Consider the following 22,888-nt stretch of genomic DNA (forward strand, 5'->3'; position numbering starts at 1 on the left):
CATTTTCATATTTTTATCACCAATAGAAAAAAATATAGTCTTTCCTATTGATACTATATTGTTTCTATGTCCAGTCCTTAAAGCCAGAGAGAGCAATTTTGTTTTGACTGCATGTACAGCTGAGTGCTAGACTGTAACTGTTAACCTAACACTAATCTTCATTTGCTGATGTTTAATTTTCTGTGCTGTTCAGGAGCACAAAAGTTGGAATAGTGGCACAATTCTTATCTTGCAGTACTAAATATTTAGAAAATATTTATTCATACTTTTTATTGCCAAGAATTATCTGTGCAAAGGTGCCATTTGATTCATAAAATCGATGCATGCCTTTGTCATGGGTGTTGAAGTCTAGTTCTTTCATTTTGTTAGACAATGACAATTGCTACCTGGCTATCATTAAAAAGCACTAGTGACACTTCTAAGGTCCTACGTAAGAAATAACCAGATAGTATTCAACGCTTCTAATTCATCACCTCCTAGCTTAGTGCATACCCATGGGCAATTACTGTACATATGAATGTCTGCATAGCCTGTGTGTCTTTCTCTATTACTGCCTATAATTTTTTTAAAGCCCAATTTAGATTAAAGTTTCATTAGGATGGAGGCAGAGAGGGAGGGGTGTCTTAATATTATTCAAACTTGAAAGCTATGAATTTCACAATCTATTAATCTCAGGCAGGTGTTCTTCCCTTACATTCAAATAAAGACTAATAATTCACTAATGTGCAGAACGTGACAATGGTCACTGCTTGGACTCCATCTATTAAGATATAATATGGCCCTATATATCTTCTACACAAAACACAACCCATGACCCTTTCCTAGGAAACCATGTCTACACATGATCTCATCTCAGCTGTTCTTCACTATGACTGGGCTAAAATTCTTAGTAATAAGTGTCTATTTCCACCAAAGTGCACGTTCTTACCAATGTGCTTCTCAATGTGCTCAATTAGTTCTGCATTTCTAATTCTGCTGAATGAAAATCAAAATAGCCAACACATGTACTACAACGTACTCAAACCTGTCTCCAACAGGGCTACCCAAGCAAGACAGGGACAGCATGAAGACTCATATATGTGACATTCAACTTACTTAGGGCAATTTCCACTGCATTCAGGCAGACAATTGTTCATGAGTGCTGGGTAGAATTTGGGCAACCAATTGTGTGACTAGGGGAAAGGAAGAAACTGTAGGTGCCAAGACTGGGGTGGTTCAGGGGCAGAGAGGAGAAAATCATCTATATTTCTGGACTTGTCTTTTTCTCAGGCAGCACAAATTCAATCTTCCTCAAACTAGACCTATCTTCTGTCTTCACTGGGCCTTTCTGCCCCTTAGTGATTTACATCTGGATCACTATAGCATCCACCCTTTGGGTTGGCTTCAGGAAACTGGGAGCCATCTCAGTCAAAATGGTTCCATTCTGTGACCTTTCCAGTTTTCACATACATCATTCAGGCCAATGATATCGTTTGAAATAGAACAATAGAACCTTACTTGACTATTTTATGAACAAATGATCATAGCATTAGATAGTGAAACATAATAAACCATATATACATAACAGTGCTTACATAATTATAAAGATATTACAAATAAGCTTTTTGATATAGCACATTTAATATGGTCATGCATATTCTTTTTCAAATATTCTTTAATAATATACCACTATAACTTTATCCAAAGGTTGTAGTGGTATAAAAAATACAGAGAACATTTACTTTAATTGTTCAATATGATTCAAATCAGAGGATGAAATTACAGCTTTATGAGTACTATTTTGGAGTTTCCATCAATATAAATTTTAATAAATATCAGTTCCAAGCTAGTTTAGTCTAATAAAAGGGAAAATTAACTCTCACTCACTAGGTCAGTTTCTATAAATCTCTTCCTGCTTCCCCAGAACCTTTATTTATTTTTTCTGGTGATACAAAGTTTAGTTCATTACTGCAGAATTCAGCTATTGGTTCAAATGGAAATATTTTTCTGTCACTGTCACTGTCCTCCCGTTTTTCATCGATTTACTCGAGCGGGTCCAGTAACATCTCCATTGTGACACTTGTTACTGTGTTTGGCATATCGAATACGTCACGGGTAGCTTGCCAGGCTTTACCATGCGGGTGAGATACTCTCGGTAGCTTGCTGGGCTCTCTGAGAGGGAGGGAGGAATAGAACCTGGGCCTTACCCACTGTGATAAGAGAATCATAATGCTCTTTGCAATGTTTTTTAGTCACCAAAGTGATTTGTATGATCAGTAAAAATGCCAGTTCAATTTACGTCAGTACAGCCGTACTGGTCAACAAATGCATGCACACTTTTACATAGAGCAAAAACTGCAGAAAAATGACCTTATTAGTATAGTAAATAAATAACGTTATTAGTGTCGTGGGTAGGAATTAAGTAATTATAATAAAAGTAACAAAATCACTCAGAGAGGTGAACATTTACAGAATCATCAGACCTGTGAGCTACAGTAGGATGAGTTCCTGGGAAAGAACTCAGCTGATGGTTTGTCAGTATCTTCTACAGCCTTCCTGCAGGAAAGATCTTAATTTTTCAATATTAGAAGTGCGAAAGTGGGTTCTATATAAATGAAGTCATTTGAAGACTCATCAGAAAGGGATAATAGTGCCTTTTAAAATGAAGAAACATGCTCCATATGTGTGTATGTAAGTGCTTGTGTCCTTGGAAAAATGTAGATTAATAATAAAGTGTTTTTTTTACATTTTTGCATTTTTGGTCACACTTGGGGTACTCAGGGCTCACTCTTTTTTTTAAAACTTTTATTAGTGAAACACTATTGAGGTACAGTTGTAGACTTACAAAATTTTGTGCTTGGGCTTCAATTATACAATGATCAAATATCCATCCCTCCACCAGTGCTCATTTTCCACCACCACATATCCCAGTATCCCTCCCACCCCCCATCTCCCCATCTCACCCTGCCTCTGTGGTCAGGGCTCACTCTTGACTCTGTGCTAAGGTATCAATCCTGGAAGGACTCAGGATACCATATGGTTTGCTGAGGATTGAATTCAGGATTGACTGCATGCAAGGAGAGCACGTTACATGCGGCATTATCTCTCTGGCCCCAAAAAGAGTAGACTTTAGAGAGGAAGTTATCAAAGAGAGACTTAATCTGCACAAAATAACTTCAGTATAGGAAAAAGATTATGAAAAAGAAACTCAGGAATTTTACTCAAATATCAGGTAGGTTTATGGTGTTGAAAAAGCTGTGAATTTAAGTAAGGGAAAAACTGGAAAATTCTAAAGGTAAAGGTAAGGGTAAAGGCCCTCCCGTTGATCGTCGATTTGCTCGAGCGGGCCCAGTAACGTCTCCATTGGAGACTTTGTTGTTACTGTGTCTGGCATATCGAATACTCTCGGTAGCTTGCCGGGTTGGGAAATATTTTTTATTTAATGTTATGGATATGGAGGGAACTGTTGCAAGTTTGGAATTTTGTTCTGGGAATATGGTTTTGGAAATTTGCACCGGACTCTGAGGACAGGGCAGAAATAATAAGAGTAAGTAATAGAAGTGAAAGGTTAACTGTGAGACACTTATCATGATACAGGGACAGTGATGATAAGAATATCCAAAATGGTTAGAGAGATAATAACTAGAGGAAATGGGATTGCAAAACTAGTGAAAAATGAGAACACAATGACAGAGAAAGTAAGGAAGAAATGAGGATAATGTAAGGTGATAACAGTAACATGAGACATTGTAAAGTTGAGGGCCCCAACAATTCTATACAGATGAAGACATATAGCAGATAATAAAACTGCAGAACTGTAGTAGCAGAGGCAAGAGCAGTGAGTATGACCTAAAAGTTATCAGCACATAATTAATCATTGAAACTAGAGTTTTCAAACATTTTTAATCACTAGTAACTTATTTTAGTAATTACTCATTTCATATCTATTAAATGTAAATAAGTGGGGGTGATTTTAGAGTTAGTATAAAGTCTTTCTTATTGTTTTCCTAGATATATTATAATGTTCTTTATCTGTCCTTCCCTTTTGACATATTTTTGGCCCAAGGAAAATCCAAACAATCAAACAGATCAGTAATATATAACCTTGTACCTTAAATTACTATTAATCTGTTATTGAGCTCTCTTCATCTCCCTCTCTACACACATATAAGCACTTCCCTATTTTTGTCAAACTATCCAAAAGAATACATTGGGATATGATTTTTCATCATCAAGTGCTTCAATAGTATAATTCCCAAGAAACTTCCCTATAACTATGAAGCATGATAATCCATCACATTTAATATATAATACAATTACATATATTATATAAATCATGTATAATGTCTCCTGCCTGCGTGCCAGGCTGTCTTCACTGGGGCCCCTTGGAATGGGGCAGGTTGAGTTTCCCTCCAAGCCCCAAGCAGAGCCCAGGCAGCCGAAGACCTCCAGTACCCAGCCACAGTCATGCTCAAGGCCACTCTCCACAAACTCAACAAGCCTCACGCATGAAGGAACCGGCAGAGAAGCCCAGGTATGTGGGATCCAGGGCTGAGATCTCCAAGCCTGCTCAGATTGGGACTGGGCCTCCTCCACCCAGATCCCCCATTTTCCAGTAGCTAGACAGTTACACCCACAAACTGCTCCCAGCGCCATGGAATCCCAACAATGGTCAAGATCCAGAGACTATAAAACCTAGCTCCTGGAAGCGCGTGGCCGCACAACCTCTTACAGTCTAGTTCTCCTACTCAGAGAACCTGACAAGCTACTGAGAGTATCTTGCCCGCACAGCAGAGCCTGGAAAGCTCCCATGGAGTAGTCAATATGCCAAAAGCAGTAACAGTGATGTGTCTCATTCCCCTGACTCTGAAAGAGCTTCCGATGGGGCACAGTTGGGAAGGACTGAGTAAGGAGAGGCTGCTAAAATATCAGGGATAGGACTAATGCAGATGTCACTGGTGCCAGCTCGAGCAAATTGATGAGTAACGAGATGACAGTGATACAGTGACAGTGATATATAACATGTAATGTATAACCCAGTTACATATCTTAACATGACAACAAACCTCATTTTCTCCCACACTGTAGCAATGTCCTCCCATTTCTCATGGATTTGCTCAATTGGGCACCGGTAATGCCTCCATTGTGAGACTTGTTACTGTTTTTGGCATATTGAATACAACATGGATAGCTTGCCAGGCTTTGCTGTGCAGGCAGGATACTCTCGGTTGCTTGCTGGGCTCTCTGAGAGGGGCAGAGGAATCGAACCCAGGTCGGCTGTATGCAAGGCAAACCCTACCTGCTGTGCTATCGCTCCAGCCCATTTCTCCCTATTCTGTAGAAATAAGTTTTTTTTTTAACTAGGGGACAATGTATTCTTTTGCGTAAGAAAATCCTTTCTTTCACTGCTGGACCTAGTGTGATTACCCATGGCATGAGTATCTTCACAGATGTACTAGACTGCAGTGTTACTGAACAGCAACTATTCACATCATTCCAAATAAGGTAGTGCTAGGGATAATGTATTAGAAATGATGTACTACATTTTTTTGCTACACTAGATCAATATAAAGAGTCATTTCCTCCCGCTATTCTTTATTATACAGACCTCTCTGAGCAACCTGCGACAGTTGTCATAGATGCTGGATGAGTCTGACTCAAGCATTCCACTTTCAAGATATAACGTATCTGGTTATACAGGACTTACGAGTCTTACATTTGAAAAGAAACTCTCTATGTGATTTCAATGTGTATGGAAGGCTCAAGTCACCATTAAGTCAAATTAATCAGTTAGGAAAATAGAAAAGAATGGAAAAGAAGTCTGAAGAACGTCTTTGCAATTTTCAGCATACTTAGGTACAAACAGAATCATCAAAATACAATTCTTCAAGAGAATTTCTTCCTTAAACTTCACTCAAACTGGACATCATTATAAGCGCCTACTCAGAGTAACTACATGGAACCTAAGTTTGTTTAGGCCTAATGGGCCTGTGAATAAATATGAAAGAACACTAGTAAAGATTCCAATTTCATTGACAGCACTCCTCATGCTTTATGTCCCAAAACCCTAAGATCGGCAATATGAAAAAAGTGGTTGAGAACTCAACTTGGGATCCAGAAGCCCAGCCGCCACCGCCAGGCCGTGGGCAGGGGTCCCTCCAGCAGCTCCAGCCACTTCCACAGAGAGCACCGGTCCATGTAATCCCTGCCCCCGCCCCCAACAGGTCTGTGGACTAGCATCTGGACTGATGGTGGCATGGTCATTACTGTAGGGGCGTGGTAGCCATTGCAAGTGGGTGTGGCCTCCCCCAAAGTGGGCAGGGCCTTCTCCAGAGTCGGCCGCCGCTTATGCAGCCACAGTTATATTTCCCACCCCTAGCACTCTGGACCCTCACCCCAGCCCTTGCCATCTAATTCTGTGGGAAAAAATTCCGGCCACCTACACTAAAATACAATAATCCATTGGCCTACTCCAATTCTAACAAAAGACCAATACACAATAGAAGCTGTATAAACCCAATACTAAAAGAACACTTCCTACAAACCTTCACTAGATGTTCGTCATTAGCCAGAGAAAAAATGCCAGAAAAGATGCTCAGACACTAGAAAGAGAGAAGGGTGTCCACCATCCACAGGGCCTTATCCAGAACATTTCCCACAATAAGAGTGAACAGTGCTAGTGAATTTCAGGATTTTACCACTAGACAAACAAAACAACATGAAGAAACAATGCAAATCTCCACTACAAGGTGAAGATGAAGAAAAGATTCCCGAATCCTCAACCGGGGTCATCTACAAATATGCTCTCTCTGATAAAGAACTCCAGGATGAAATTTAGAGGATATTCAAGGACCTACTCAAAGAATCAATGGAAGAGATATCCAGAAAACTAAAAGAAGAAATGAAAGAAACAATAGAAATATTAGTCAAGAAAATACAGGAAGAAATGAGAGCAGAAACAAAACAGCTACAGAAAGAAGTGTCACAGATAAAAGGACTCGGTAGATGTAATTAAAAACTCAGTAAGTGCCCTTAGCAATAGAATAAGTGCAGCTGAAGAGAGAATCAGTGAGCTTGACGATGAGCAACAGAAATCCCATAGGGAAAAACAAGCAATGGCAAAAGATCTCAAAATGGCTCTTAGGAGAATAAGAGACCTAGGGGATGACGCCAACAGGAACAACATTAAAATCACTGGAGTACCAGAAGGGCAGGGAGGCAACTCCAATGAAAAAGCCACAGTCAAAGAAATCATTGCTGAAAAGTTCCCAGAGTTAAAGAATGCATACATACAGATCCAAGGAGTCAGAAGGGTGCCAGCAAAAAGAGACCCTAATAAAAACACTCCAAGGCATATCATAGAACGATGGATGCTGTGGACAGAGAGACAATACTACAAGCAGCAAGGTCAAAGAAGGAAATCACGTTCAAAGGAACACTCCTTAGATTTACAGCAGACCTATCAGAGGGAACCCTCCAAGCCCGAAGGCAATGGTGGAATATAGTGAAAAAACTCAATGAAATGAACACCTCACCAAGAATACTTTATCCAGCTAAACTCTCACTCAAACTCGATGGAACTGTACACCATTTTATAGATAAACAACAGCTCAGGAACTTCATAGACTCAAAACCAAAACTAAAAGAAGGGCTCCTGTAGGATAAGAAGGAAAACACTTAGAGACACAACCAACCCCTACAGAAAACGTGGCACAAAATCCCATGACAATAATCTCTCTTAATGTCAATGGCCTATATACACCAATCAAGAGACACAGAATGGTAAAATGGATGCAGAAACAGAAACCAACTTTCTGCTGTCTACAAGAAACTCATCTGAACATTCAGAGAGAACACAGACTCAAAGTTAAAGGATGGAAAAAATGCTGCAAGCAAACAGCTCCCTCAACAAAGCTGGGGTGGCCATACTAGTATCCGACAACATTAATTTCATGTTGAAAAAGGTTAGAAGGGACAGCAAAGGGCACATTCTCTTCATCAAGGGATATGTACAATAGGAAGAAATCACACTCTTAAATGTATACGCACCTAATGAGAGAACAGCTAAATATTTAAAACAACTGCTAACAGATTTTAAGGAGGACATTGCTAGCAACACAATAGTAGCTGGAGACTTCAACATTGCCTTATCACCTCTGGATAGTTCAACAAGAACAAAACTCAGCAAGGAAACATTGGCTTTGAAATAAGGAATAGAAGAGAAAGGACTTATAGACCTGTACAGGGCTTTACATCCCAAAAAGAAAGAATACACATTCTTCTCCAGTGTGCATGGAACATTTTCCAAAATAGACCATGTGCTAGGCCACAAAACATACCTCAGGAGAATCAGGAAGATAGAAATACTACCAACAATCTTTTCAGACCACAATGCACTGAGAATAGAAGTGAATCACATACAGACACGGAGAACCAAATCAAACACCTGGAAATTAAATAACTCAATGCTGAGCAACGAATGGATCAGGAAGGAAGTCAAGAAGGAAATCAAAAGATACCTGGAAACAAATGAGAATGAAGACATGAGCTATCAGAACTTATGGGATGCAGCAAAAGCCGTATTAAGGGGGAAAGCATATCTCTGCAAGCATATCTCAAGACGGAAGAAAGGATGCACACAAACAACTTGCCTTCACAGCTCAAGATCTTAGAAAAGGATCAACAGAAGGAGGCCAAAGTAGGCAGAAGGAAAGAGATCATAAAACTTAGAGCAGAAATCAACGACATGGAAACCAAAGAAACAATCCAAAAGATCAATGAAACTAAGAGTTGGTTCTTCGAGAAAATAAATAAGATAGATAAACCACTAGTAACACTCACAAAGAAACAGAGAGAGAGAACCCTAATAAACCGAATAAGAAATGAGAATGGGGGTATCACAACAGAAACCAAAGAAATTAAAAAAATCATCAGAGGCTACTTTGAAAGTTTGTATGCCATGAAACAAGAGAACCTAGAAGAAATGGATAAATTCCTGGATTCCTATCATCTCCTGAAGCTGAATCAAGAAGATATAGAGTACCTGAATAGACCTATTAACATAAAGGAAATTTAAAGTGTAATCAAAAGTCTTCCCAAAAACAAAAGCCCAGGTCCAGATGGATTCACTAGCGAATTTTTCCGAACATTTAAAGAAGACCTATTGAAAAGAAAGATGGCGGCCGCACGGGAGCCTTGTGGACAGCAGGTTTGAGCCGGGCTCGGCGGGAGCGGCAGGGACCTCATGGGAAGGGGGGCTTTGTGGGCCTTCCCCCACGCCCCACCGAGGTCGCCAGCTGCCCCCCACGAGCGGCTCTCCGGTGCGGCCACGACTCCAGGGCACAGAAACCAATCTCTTAACTAGCTAACTTTTAATAGAAATTCTTCCAGGGTCAATAAGTGAAATAGCAGAAATTCAAAACCGCAACATCATTTTATTCTTAAACCAAGTTGTAGAGAGCAAATCATTTCACAACGCTGTTTCAGCATATTTGATTGTGGGGGGTGGGTCGTAAACTCTGGGCAGTAATTGTGCATCTTCTGTCGAAACAATCTATCTAGTCAAAGTGGATAGAGTATTGGCTAGAACTCATCTGCCTCGCGAGGATTGGGAGGGGTGGGAGGTGGGGGTCTATTGGGGTTCGGGGTTAAAAGTGGGTATTGGTAAAGGGAAATGTGTTTGATATTTACATGACTGAGACCTAAACCCGAAAGCTCTGTGGCTTTTCCCACAGTGATTCAATAAATAAATAAATTATTAAAAAATAAAAAAAAGGATTTACTATTAAAAAAGCTGAACTGGGATGCAATTATTAAATAGCTACATATAGATAAAGAAGAAAAAATGCCCAAGGAGTAAGGTGTGGCAATAGATATTGAGTATACTGAAATAAATATTAAGCATACAATGTAACATTATTTGAAACTAAAATAATTAAAATTACAATGAAATTTAAGGGTTAATGATATTTAAGTTTATCAAGGATAGTTCAATTTTCTGGGTAAAATACCACGGAGAAGTAAGAGATGGAATAAAAATAAATGGTGAGCTTTACTATTATGGAAATCTGTAACGACCTGAAGAAGAATGGTTTAGCTGTCGTAATGCAATGGGAATAAAAGTAAAGGAATTAGAGACATCAATGTAGATAAAATTTTCAGGAACTTCTATAATTGAAGAAAGAAACCTGAGCAGAATAACCTCAGGTGTGATACTTTTAGGTTTATTTATTTTTAGACAAGATGAGAGAAATAAATTTATTTACATTTTTATCCATTTTTTTGTTATATTTATTTGTTGAATCACTGTGGGAAAAGTTACAAAGCTGTCAAGATTCAGTCTCAGTCATACAATGATCAAACACCTTTCCCTTCACCAGTACTCATTTTTCACCACCAAGAACCCCAGTATACCCCCCTCCCACCCCTCCCAATGCCTGTGAGGCAGATGATTTCTACTTAACTCATTCTCTACTTTGATTACATTCACTATTTCGACAGAGGATGCTCCGTTATTGTTTAGAGTTTCCTCCCAACAATCAGAATTGCTGAAATGGCATTGTGAAATTATTTGTTTTTCTATAGCTGGTTATGAGAACCACGTGATGTTGCATGGCCACTACCACGGCTGCGCAATTTTGGATTTCTGATATTTTACTAGGTAAGTCTGGAGGGATTTCTGCCAAGAGCCAGATAATTACAAGATTGGTTTCTGTGCATCTGGTCTTATGGCCGTGCTGGAGAGCTGCTTGGTGGGCAGCTTGTGACCTCGGTGGGGCATGAAGGACGAGCCAGTACTGCCCCCCTTCCCATGAGACTGCAGTTGCCCCATCACCGCAGGCTCATACCTAAGGCTCATACCTAGCTTTCCAATAAGCTCTGAGGGGGCGGCCACGTTGCTGCCGGGGTGGGGCGAGGAGGGGGAGGGGAAGGTGGAAGGGAGCAACACCCTTTCCCTCCTGGGGAGGCCTGGCACCGTAGTTTGGCGCATGGTCCACTCGCTTTTCTGCCGCAAGCTGCCAGGCTCTGGATTAAGTCCTTTTGCCTCTGGAGCCGTGGCCGTGCTGGAGAACCGCTTGTGGGGGGGCAGCTCGTGACCTCGGTAGGGCGTGAAGCCCATTTTTATCCATGTTTTAATCCTTACTTTGGTTTACTAGTATAACATATCTTTATTAATTATCCAGCCACTATAACTTCCCTAGTCTAAATTGTCTCTTCCACTTTTGAGCATATATTTCTTTTTGTAACCAAAAATAAATGTCATTTCTGCTGGAAAAAAAAATAAAGAAGACCTATTGCCAGTTCTTCACAAGCTTTTCCAGGAAAGTGAAAAAACAGAAATCCTCCCAAACCATTTCTATGAAGCCCATATCTCCCTAATACCAAAAGGAAACAAAGACACCACAAAAAAAGAAAACTACAGGCCTATATCCCTGATGAACATGGATGCAAACATTCTCAAGAAAATACTAGCAAATAGAATTCAACAACTCATCAAAAAGATCATACACCATGAACAAGTGGGATTCATCTGGGGAGGAAAGGATGTTGATTCGAAAATCAATCAACATAATCCATCATATCAACAAAAGAAAAGAGAAAAAGCATATGATCATATCAATAGATGCAGAGAAAACATTTGACAAGATCCAGCACCCGTTTATGATGAAAACCCTTGCCAAATTGGGGATAGAGGGGACTTTCCTCAATATAGTTAAAGCCATCTATCACAAGCGTACAGCAAGCATCATCCTCAATGGGGAAAAACTAAGAGCCTTCCCTGTAAGATCAGGGACGAGACAAAGATGCTCACTCTCTCCACTACTGTTCAATATAGTACTGAAAGTACTTGTAATAGTGATTAGACAAGAAAAAGATATTAAGGGCATTCAAGTAGGCAAGGAAGAAATCAAGCTCTCACTATTCGCAGATGATATGATACTATACTTAGAGAACCCTAAAACCTCTACCAAGAAACTCCTAGAAACAATAGATCTGTAGAGTAAAGTTGCAGGCTATAAAATCAATACCCAAAAGTCCATGGCTTTTCTATATGCAAATAGTGAGAGAGAAGAAAACGACATGAAGAAAACAATCCCATTCACAACTGTGCCCCAGAAATTCAACTACCTAGGAATTAGCTTAACTAAAGAAGTAAAGGACCTGTACAAAGAAAACTAAAAAACGCTGCTTCAGTAAATAAAAGAGGACACGAGGAAATGGAAAAATATCCCCTGTTCATGGATCGGGAGAATTAACATTGTCAAAATGGCAATACTTCCCAAAGCACTGTACAAATTCAACATGATCCCTATTAGGATACTCATGTCATTCTTCAAAGAAATGGAGCAAACACTCCTGAAATTTATATGCAACAATAAGCCCCCACGAATAGCTAAAGCAATTCTTGGGAAAAAGAAAATGGGAGGAATCAACCTCCCTAACTTCAAATTCTACTACAAAGCAGTAATAATTAAAGCAGCATGGTACTGGAACAATGGCAGAGCTGCAGACCAATAGAACAGAGTTGAATATACTGACATCTCCCCCCAAACATATGATCACCAAATCTTCTGGAAAACAGTATGGATGATTCTCAAAAAACTAAAAATTGAGCTCCCATTTGACCCAGCAATTCCACTCCTGGGAATATACCCCAGAGAGGCAAAAAAGTATAGTCGAAGCGACATCTGCAGTTGTCTGTTCATTGCAGCACTGTTTACAATAGCTAGAATCTGGAAAAAACCTGAGTGCCCAAGAACAGATGACTGGTTAAAGAAGCTTTGGTACATCTACACAATGGAATACTATGTAGTTGTCAGAAAGGATAAGGTAAAGGTAAAGGCCCTCCCGTTGATCATCGATTTGCTCAAGCGGGCCCAGTAACGTCTCCATTGGAGACTTTGTTGTTACTGTGTCTGGCATATCAAATATGTCATGGGGAGCTTGCCAGGTTCTGCCGTGAGGGTGAGATACTCTCGGTAGAGGGGCGGAGGAATCGAACTCAGAAAGGATAAATTCATGAAATTCACATACAAGTGGTACTACATGGAAAGTCTCATTTTAAGCGAAATGAGTCAGAAAGAGAGGGATAGTCATAGAAAGATTGCATTCATCTGGGGAACATAAAGTAACAAAATAGGAGACTAATACCCAAGAATAGCTGATATAAGTACCAGAAGGATTACTCCATGGCTTTGAGGACAGCCGCACACGCTAGGGGAAAAGGCAACTCAGATAGAGAAGGGAGCACCAAATAAAGGGTGTTGGGAGTTTCCTCCCAGGATGGGAGATTCATGATGAGAGTAGACTATAGACCGAACAAGATTGCCACTCAATGTCTCTTTTGCAAACCACAGCACTCAAAAGGAGAGAGATAACAAAAGGGAATGCCCTGCCACAGAGATAGGGTGGGATGGGGGCATGGGGGATGGGAGGGATACTGGGACTGGTGGTGGTGCGCACTGGTGGAGGGATGGGTATTTGATCATTGTATAACTGAAATCCAAGCACAAAACTTTGTAAGTCTACAACTATACCTCATGGTGTTTCACTAATAAAAATTTAAGAAAAAAAAGTGGTTGAGCTTATGCATAGCACTGAGTTTGATCCCTGGCATCATATAGTCTCAAGCATCACCAGGTGTTGCCCTGGTGACCTCTAAGTAACTTTAGGTCTGAGCACCACTGGGTGTATTTCCTAGAAAATTAAAAAACAAAACCTGAACACTGTAAAAGTGCTTACATTTCATGTTTCTCTCTGTTGCTTCTTTTAGGTTCTATTTTTCTGGGTACAACTATTTCTGGTTATTGATAGTTGTTGCTTTGCCAAGCATGAGAGTCATTCTTGCTGTCCTGTTAATGATATTCATGGCACCCTAGGTGCTTTTGCACTTATGGTACCCAAGTCTGGAGTACCCATTAACCAATCTGCCTCCCAATCTATGTGACATTGATTTTGGCCAGGCATGGGCACACCAGGCAGTGCTAGGAAACTACTCCATGCTTTGTGCTCAGGGGTTGCTCCTGGAAGTATTCAGAGGACCAAAGGTGCTGGGGATCAAACTCAGTTCTCTATGTGAAAAATATTTGCTCATCCCAATGAGATATCTCTCTGGCCCCCAACCTGTGTTATACTTTATCGGATAGGACTCAAGTTACAAGGTTTGCAATACTCGTATTTTATTGAATTAGAAAAAGACTTATTTACATGCCTTTGACTTTCAAGAAACCAACTGGAGAAATTCTATTCCAAATCCAAAGCCACTTACATATCTTCTAAAGATTATAACTTCAATTATTTATCAACAATTTTGGAAATCAGCCTTGTAAGTATAAGAATCAGTGCATCCACCACTGAAATTCCAGTGTTTTCACTCTATCAAACTAACTTTGTTTACACATCTCAAGTACTTTGACTTTCTCAATCATTATCGAGACACAATGACACATTTCTTATGAGTAGGGAGGGGTTTCTCATATAGGTTTTTAAGATACGGTTTTCTTCCTATTTAAATGAGAATTTAATAATGATTTCTTTCTACCTTGTAGATAGATATTAGGATAATACAAATAACTGGAAGGTAGTGACTTAAAATACTTTGATAAGAACACGATTTTGTAGGGAAGGAAAGTATCAGTCACCAGCAAGCTTTCGGTAAAACCAGTAGCAACTCTCTGTACATGTATGAGGTATAGAGAGTTGCTACTGTGCTAACAGAAAGTGAAGCAGTTATAGCAGTTGTAAGAATTACTAGTCCACATTATCAAGGGAAATTTGTGTTGCTGCTATAAAACAAGACTAAGAAATACTCCATTTGGAAATCATAAGATTATCTGGAGCTCACTCCTTCCCTGGATGATCATAATGGTCAGTAGAGTAAAGGTAAAACTATTAAGGATTCAGAAATTTCTGGAATTATGGTTTGTATTCTTCTTCACATAGAGTCCCGACCAAAGGTAGCATGGCATGAGTAATAGGAAAGGGAAGTGATAAATATCAATGACATCCTTATAACCGCTTCCAGAAATGAGGATTCCAGCAGCTGTGCATCTTGTGTGTATGTGTTCACATGTGCACGCATGCAGTGATTTATTCCTCCCCCTTCTTTGTCTGAGGAGTGTTAATGGTTTGGGGACTGTTGATGTCTCAACTCTTTAATCCAGTTCCTGTGTCACCGGTTCTGATGAAGTTTACGAGGTGTCATATCTCGACCCGAGGGGGCTGGATTGGAAATTTCCTGCAGATTCTGGGTGTGCAGGGTCTCTAAAGTTGAACGTGTAACAAGAGAGCTGGGCAGTCTGCATGATGAATGAGCGCGTCCTCAGAGACAGAAACAAGACACTGTCTTAAGAGGTTTCTTTGAAGGCAGGGCAATGAGAACAGTTGCTCAGTAGCAGAAGGAGGTGTGGGCTCTTCCTGAGTTTGTATTCTTTCAGTTCTCATGCTGGGTGGTACCTCACCAGGAGGATGCCTGAATGCTTCCCAAGCTGCTATCCTGCTTGATTCACCCAGTGAAAGGCGTGCAGAGAGGAGAGAGACCAGGTTGATTCTCCCTAACGTTGGCAGCACAGAGTGTAGGATGAAGCTGTGTTTGTGGACAGCTTCAGAGTCTCCCTGGTGTTCTTGGTGTTAAACAAAGGAGACACATCCTACTCCATTTTCCATTCCAGCTGCAAATCTTCAGAGAAATTCGCTATCACTTTTTTGATTTGTTAGCTACCCTTGTAATGTGTTTAAGTCCCAGCACTATATTCGACGTTGGGGGTGGTAGGGTAGTGGTGGTGAGCTACACCAAGAGATGCATAGTGTGTACTCCCTGCTCTATAACTTCTGACAGAACTCAGCAAACCATATGGACTGCAGGAAAGTTAACCCATGTTGGCCATGTGCAAGACAAGTTCCCTTTGTGCTGTACTCATTTTCAGCCCCACGCAATTTTTCTATAAATAAGTTGAGTAGTTTTTGTTCTCTAACTGGAGTGGAATCAATATTTAAACTTTATGATACATGAATGCATAATCTTTTTGTTTGTTTGTTGGGGGTGATACATCAGGTGGTGCCTTGAGTTTACTCCTGATTGTGTGCTTAGGGGTCACTCCTGTTCCATATTTGGGGAACACTATAGGGTGCTTAGGATAGAATGAGGGTTGATGAGTGTAAGACAAGTACCTTAACCCATGTATAATCTTTCTGGCCTTGGAGTGCAAATCTTTTTCTTGTAAGCTTGGTAAAGACTATCAACAATTACCATGAGTACAAAAGTCTGGCTGGAGCGATAGCAAAGCTGGTAGGGCATTTGCCGTGCATGAGGCAGACCCGGCCAACTAGAGTTTGATTCCTCCGCCCCTCTCGGAGAGGCCAGCAAGCTACCAAGAGTATCTCACCCGCACGGCAAAGCCTGACAAGCTACCCGTAACATATTCAATATGCCAAACACAGTAACAACAAAGTCTCACAATGGATACGTTACTGGGCCCGCTTGAGCAAATCAGTGAACAACAGGAAGACAGTGCTACAAAAGTCTGATAACAAGCCCTGGATATTGGATCAGAGAACTCAGCTCATGCAGTGGGGGCATTCATATGCAGGAAGTGAAGAGGTGGATCAGAGTTGACAGAACAGTGGGGGAGGGTTTAGGCACTTTTTGTGATGGTGATATTTAGTAACTTTGTAACTAAATACCATAAACATTAAAATTATAGTAATCATTATTACTATAACCTACAACTACGTTCTTTTTTTTTCTTTTTTGTATCACACCAAGCAATGCACAGGGGTCACTCCTGGCTCTGCTCTCAGGAGTTACTCCTGGCAGTGCTTTTGGGGGACCACATGGGATTCTGGGAATCAAACCCGGATTGGCTGTGTGCAAGGCAAACAACCTACCCATTGTGCTATCGCTCCAGCCCCTACAATTACATTTTTTAAAAAATTTAAAGAAGAAAAGAGGAACAACAAATTCCATATTTGGGTGTTCCCAAATGAACTAAAACCAATTCAAAAAGTTATACGTACCACAAAGTTCATTGCAGCAGTATTTGCAAAGCAAAGTTATGGAATTAATGTATGGGTGCACTGATGTATAGATAAAGAAAATGTGACATATATGACCAATTCATATTTAACAATTGATGTAAGGCAAATCTTAAAATTTCTCATAAAAAGAAATTTTGTTACAATATCTGCTAGATATTAGCTATATTTTATAATTGTTATTTATCAATACATATAAATATTAATCATTGTAAAGCTAAAATTGATATAATTTGCATGTCAATTAAACTACAGTAAAACATATACAAAAATATTTGATTCTTTAAAGATAAGATTTATAGAGGAAAGTGGATAAAGTTGAAAAATACATTAGCACCAGAAAGCTGTTTAAGCATTTCCTAATTAATGTGTCAAACATTATTATTAATAATGTATCATGCGGAGTGAAATGAGTCAGAAAGAGAGGGACAGACATAGGAGGACTATACTCATTTGTGGATATAAATATGAGGCTGATACCTAAGGAGATACATGGGACAGGAAGATTGCTCCATAGCTGGAAGCCTGCCTCATGAGCAAAGGGGAGAAGGCAGCTGGAATAGAGAAGGGATCACTAAGAAAATGATGGCTTGGGGGCTGGAGAGATAGCACAGGGGATAGGGTGTTTGCCTTGCACGCGGCTGGCCCAGGTTCAATCCCCAGCATCCCATATGGTCCTCTGAGCACCACCAGGAGTGATTCCTGAGTGCACAGCCAGGAGTAACCCCTGTGCATCGCTGGGTGTGACCAAAAAGCAAAAAAAAAGAAAAGAAAAGAAAAGAAAAGAAAAGAAAAGAAAGAAGGAAAGAAAGAAAGAAAGAAAGAAAGAAAGAAAGAAAGAAAGAAGGAAAGAAAGAAAATGATGGCTTGAGGAATTGGTAGGGATGGGAGATGTGTGCAGAAGTAGATAAAGGACCAAACATGATAACCTCTCAGGGTCTGTATTGCAAACCATAATGCCCAAAAGTAGAGAGAGATTATGGGGAATCATGTCTGCCATGGAGGCAAGGGGAGGGTGGGAAAGGGGGGTTATGCAGGGAATATTGGTGGTGGGGAGTGTGCACTGGTGGAGGGATGGGTGTTTGATCATTGAGTGATTGTAACCCAAACATGAAAGCTTGTAACTATCTCATGGTGGTTCAATGAAATTAAAAAAAATAGAATTGGGGTTCTCAAGGACGCATCAGGTTCTGTCAAGGAAGGGGCATGGGAAGAGTACTTGTAAAATGAGGTGCTCAAGCAGGAAACCGCATCATGTAGTGATTTTGTTTGGGGACTTTCAATATGGTATATGGCAGGCCAAAGCTGACTACCAGAATCACCATCACTGCTCAAGACTGTGTGACTCTGCAAAACCCAGTTTATACATTCGAGCTTTTTCAGCTCTAATCTTAAAACAATACCTATCTTGAGATTTTGAGTATTTTGTTGGTTTGGGGGCCATATCCAGCTGTGCTCAGGGCATATTCATGACTCTGTGCCCAGGGACCACTCTTAGTGAGCTCAAGGGAGCATCTGGGATGATGGGGGTTGAGCCAGTCACCACAAGCACCCTACCTACCCACTCTCAACTCCTTGAGGTTTTTGTATAAATAAAACATAGCTTAAGGGACTCAAGCAAGGGGAAGAAATAACTAGTATCCATGAAGAGGGTTAGAAACAGACAGCCTAGTGTTACATGGGATAGAAAGGCAGTATGCATGAGGGTTTTGAGTGCCAGTGAGAAAGAGGACAAACTAAATTGAGACGACCTTATGTTTACCACAAAGTAACATCGAGAAGGCAAAGACTTTTCATCAAATAGTGCAGCATCAATATATGTGGTCAAGATAACATTTTAAATATTATTTTGAACTTTTGCGGAAAACTGTAAAATTGTGTCATGCTGAGAGACTTGGGGATTTCATCTTGATGTGGGAATGAAGCCAGTACATGGGCAAGAGAAGATGCTGATTGATATATTTATAGAATGTCTTGCATTTCTATCGTATAGAAATTTATCTTCATCTTTAACACCCCTAAATGCTGCAGAACAAGCAACTACTGATAAATGAAGCCAGTCAGTAAATTGGAAAAAATCAGGGGCAGGGCATCTGATAGACGTTAGAAGATTAGAATTTGTGTCATCTGATTTTTCATATTTTGACTCATTTTAGAGATTAAGAACTGGGAAGTCAAACATTTACAATAGTGTTTAGAAACAGGAAATTTTACATTTAGGTATCAATATATGTCTCTAGTTTCTTCCCCTTTACTTCCTTTGTTGATACAAGATTTGATTTCACTGTATCACTGTCATCTCATTGTTCATGGATTTGCTCGAGCAGGTGCCAGTAATGTCTCCATTCATCCCAGCCCTGAGATTTTAGCTGTTTCTCCTTACTCTTCCTTCCCAACAGTGCCTTATTGGAGGCTCTTTTGGGGTCAGGGGAATGAGATCCGTTATTGTTACTGTTTCTGGCATATCGAATACGTCACAGGGAGCTTGCCAGATTTTATTTGATTTACTTTGTGTAAATTGGCATTTCCACTGTTCTATCTGGGTGTAATTCCACCTCCCTTAGAATAATTAAAAAGGCCATCCAGGAAGGTAAGTAGCAATATTCCTTGGTCACCAAAGGGCTGAGACGCCCCTCTAGTACCCTTTTCTCTGCCTTTGACTGCTGGAGAAGTCATTGTCTCCATTCTGTCCTCTTCTGAGTATGAAAACGTAAATGCTGAATTACTCCAACTTAGGTAACCCTTAGGATAATTTTTTAAGCAGCAGGAAACAGGGCTATCTGGCTGCGAAGATAATGATATCAGCTGCTTCCTTCCAAAACAACAGGTGCTTTGGCATAAAAATGTATATCATCATACTGAGATGATGACATCAGTTCATACTTCAGCTTAATTATAAACCACCTCCATTAATCCTCAAATAATTAAACATTTGTGTGTGCTGCAAGGTGAAATGTAAAGTTAAAGGTGCCTGGTTGTTTATTGTAGTGCTTTGAAAATGTATTTGCTCTAACATGCATCTCCTTGCTTACCAACAGAGGACAATATAAAAGGTATTTGAAAATCATGCTGTACTCTACCAGAAAAGCATAAAGGATAAGCAATCAAATGTAATGTTTGTCTGTGTTTGTTCATCTCTATTTGTGTGACAGAATGCAAAATCACTACAAGAAATGCTAATAAGAATGGCCAAATAATTTGAATTTGAAAATAGTAAATATTTGAAGCACCATCATTAATATTTCAATTGTACATATTCAATAATAATAACTAAATACTTGCATTTATATTTCATTAAAAACAAATATCCAACCTATAAGAGTCTGATGTATATCATAAAAATTAGGTGCATCAGATATATTTAATAAAAATAAAACAATTTTTGTTTAATAAAAATTAAACAATTTTTAATAATATATTGAATATTGAGAAATTTCAGTGAAAGATTTTATATGATTTATGTTATAAAGCCTAAAACAGAATTATATATTGTAAAAGTTTTCTTTATTCAATAGATAAATGTATTAGTAAGATGACAGCATTCTAAAATAGAACTGACTTTCTTCAAAAATAGTTGTTACCTTCAGGAGCCAGATGTGTTTCTCAGCAAATTACTTCTGTGGACCAAATCCAAGACATAGCCATTTAAGAATCAATAAATTATGCATTTGTCATTTGTTATTGGGCGAGACTTCAGCTGACATTCTTGACATGTATACAAGTGTCCCAACAGTTAGTAATTACATTAACAATTTAGCAGAGGTAATTCTTTTTTTTGGGGGGGGGGATGGGGTGGAAAAAGAGAACTGTAGTTTATAAACTTTTTAAAAAATAGTAGCTGGCATTCCTGCAGATTTTAATCATTCACTTTCCACCCATTAAAAAAATCCACCTTCCTTAGATTATATTAGAAATAATCTAAAATAAATTCTGTGGACTTCCCAGGAGGGTATCATTATCTGTTTACCATAAAGATGGCTTAACAGCTGCACAAAAGTTGTTCTGAAGCATATTATTTTTTCCATTTTTTTTAAATGTAACCAGTGAATGACACTTTTTCCTCTTGCTAGGCATATAATGATAAATTCACACAAGAAGAGTTTTATTCTGCCTAAGTAAAACTCAGACTGGAAATTTTTAGTGGATTTAGCTGGAACATTTGGGTGACCATATGGAGCTCTCCTCGGCGCCACGGGACCACGCAGCTATGAAATCTGATCACTATCTCCCCAGTGACAGCTGGGCCTTTACACCATCAGAAAATTTTCAGACTTCTAATTTGTCATAACTACCTCCTGTGGAAAGAAAATATGTCATGTAGCCAGATACAAAAATTCCTAGTACCGAGTAATACAAATGGTTAATTCCTTCACTGAATTTTGTGAGTCACGCATGGAACTCCTCTTAACCAGCAATATTATGGGGTCTTGTACAGTGAGGGTCAGCTGAATGCTCCGCCCATTAAAAATGCCATGGCCATGGATATATATGCAGAGGATTTTGTCACAGAGCTTAGCGTTTTAAGTTACAGGTGCTCTGAAAGGAGCCAGTGATATTACTTAGGAGGATCCATCAGAGCTCTGTTGGTCCTTCTTGGTCTATTTGAGTTGAATGACTCTTCATTGACATTATGGACTATTAGACCTCAGCTTTTTTTTTATTGAGGAAGCAATTTATTGGCATATTACAGCATATTATTTTGACATTGAGATTTGCTGTTAAATAGGGATTTACATGCTATCTTTTAATTAAACAAATTTCTCCTCATATGCTATGTCTAGTAGATAGTAATGCATTTTGTAATATTTTATAGTGGTTTAATATGCTAGCAAATCGATGATCAATGGGAGGGCCTTAATATGCTAGCACAATATTTATTTTATAAAGTAGTTCACAATATTTGATTACTGGAGCGATAGCACAGCAGGTAGGGCGTCTGCCTTGCACGCAGCCAACATGGCCGACCCGAGTTCTATTCCTCCGCCCCTCTCGGAGAGCCCGGCAAGCTACCAAGAGTATTCGATATGCCAGACACAGTAACAACAAAGTCTCCAATGGAGACGTTACTGGGCCCGCTCGAGCAAATCGATGATCAACGGGAGGGCCTTTACTTTACTTTACTTTTTTAAATATTCAAACACCAATCCCTCTACCATTATAACTTCCACCACCATATATTAGGATGTTTCCATCCGAGCCCCAACCCCTGTCCCCAAGAAGAACAAAAATAATATATTTTGTATTGTTTGTTATGAAAGGGCTGGAGCGATAGCCCAGCGGTAGGGCGTTTGCCTTGCACGCAGCCAACATGGCCGACCCGAGTTCGGTTCCTCCGCCCCTCTCGAAGAGCCCGGCAAGCTACCGAGAGTATCTCGCCTGCACGGCAGAGCCTGGCAAGCTCCCCGTGACGTATTTGATATGCCAAACACAGTAACAATAAAGTCTCCAATGGAGACATTACTGGGCCCGCTCGAGCAAATTGATGAACAACGGGAGGACAGTTGTTAGACAGTTGTTATGAAAAACCACTGAAAATGCTACAAAAAAATTTCCTTACAGGAAAGAGTGTGAAGATTGTTATATTTCACCCAGGGGTCATTAAGCCCTTCTATAAGAGATAACTAACATGTTGTTAAGGTTGATAGGCTGCAGCTCTCAATCCTTGCCTGTTTCCTACAGGGAGTTCAGAACTCTTATCCTGTTGTGGTTCTTCTACTCTTTCAGCAGTTCTCAGAATCCCTCATATCCTCCCAGCTACCCAGACCGACCTACTCCACTGCTGTCCCATTCTGACCATGCGCCAGAGAAATCAACCCCTCAGAGCCATACCTACCAGAGGAAGAGTTCTGAGGAGGGAGTTTGTATTTTTCCTCAA

Source organism: Sorex fumeus, unplaced genomic scaffold (genome assembly GCF_029834395.1).
Source record: "Sorex fumeus unplaced genomic scaffold, SorFum_2.1 ptg000044l, whole genome shotgun sequence".
NCBI classification, from domain to species: Eukaryota; Metazoa; Chordata; class Mammalia; order Eulipotyphla; family Soricidae; genus Sorex; species Sorex fumeus.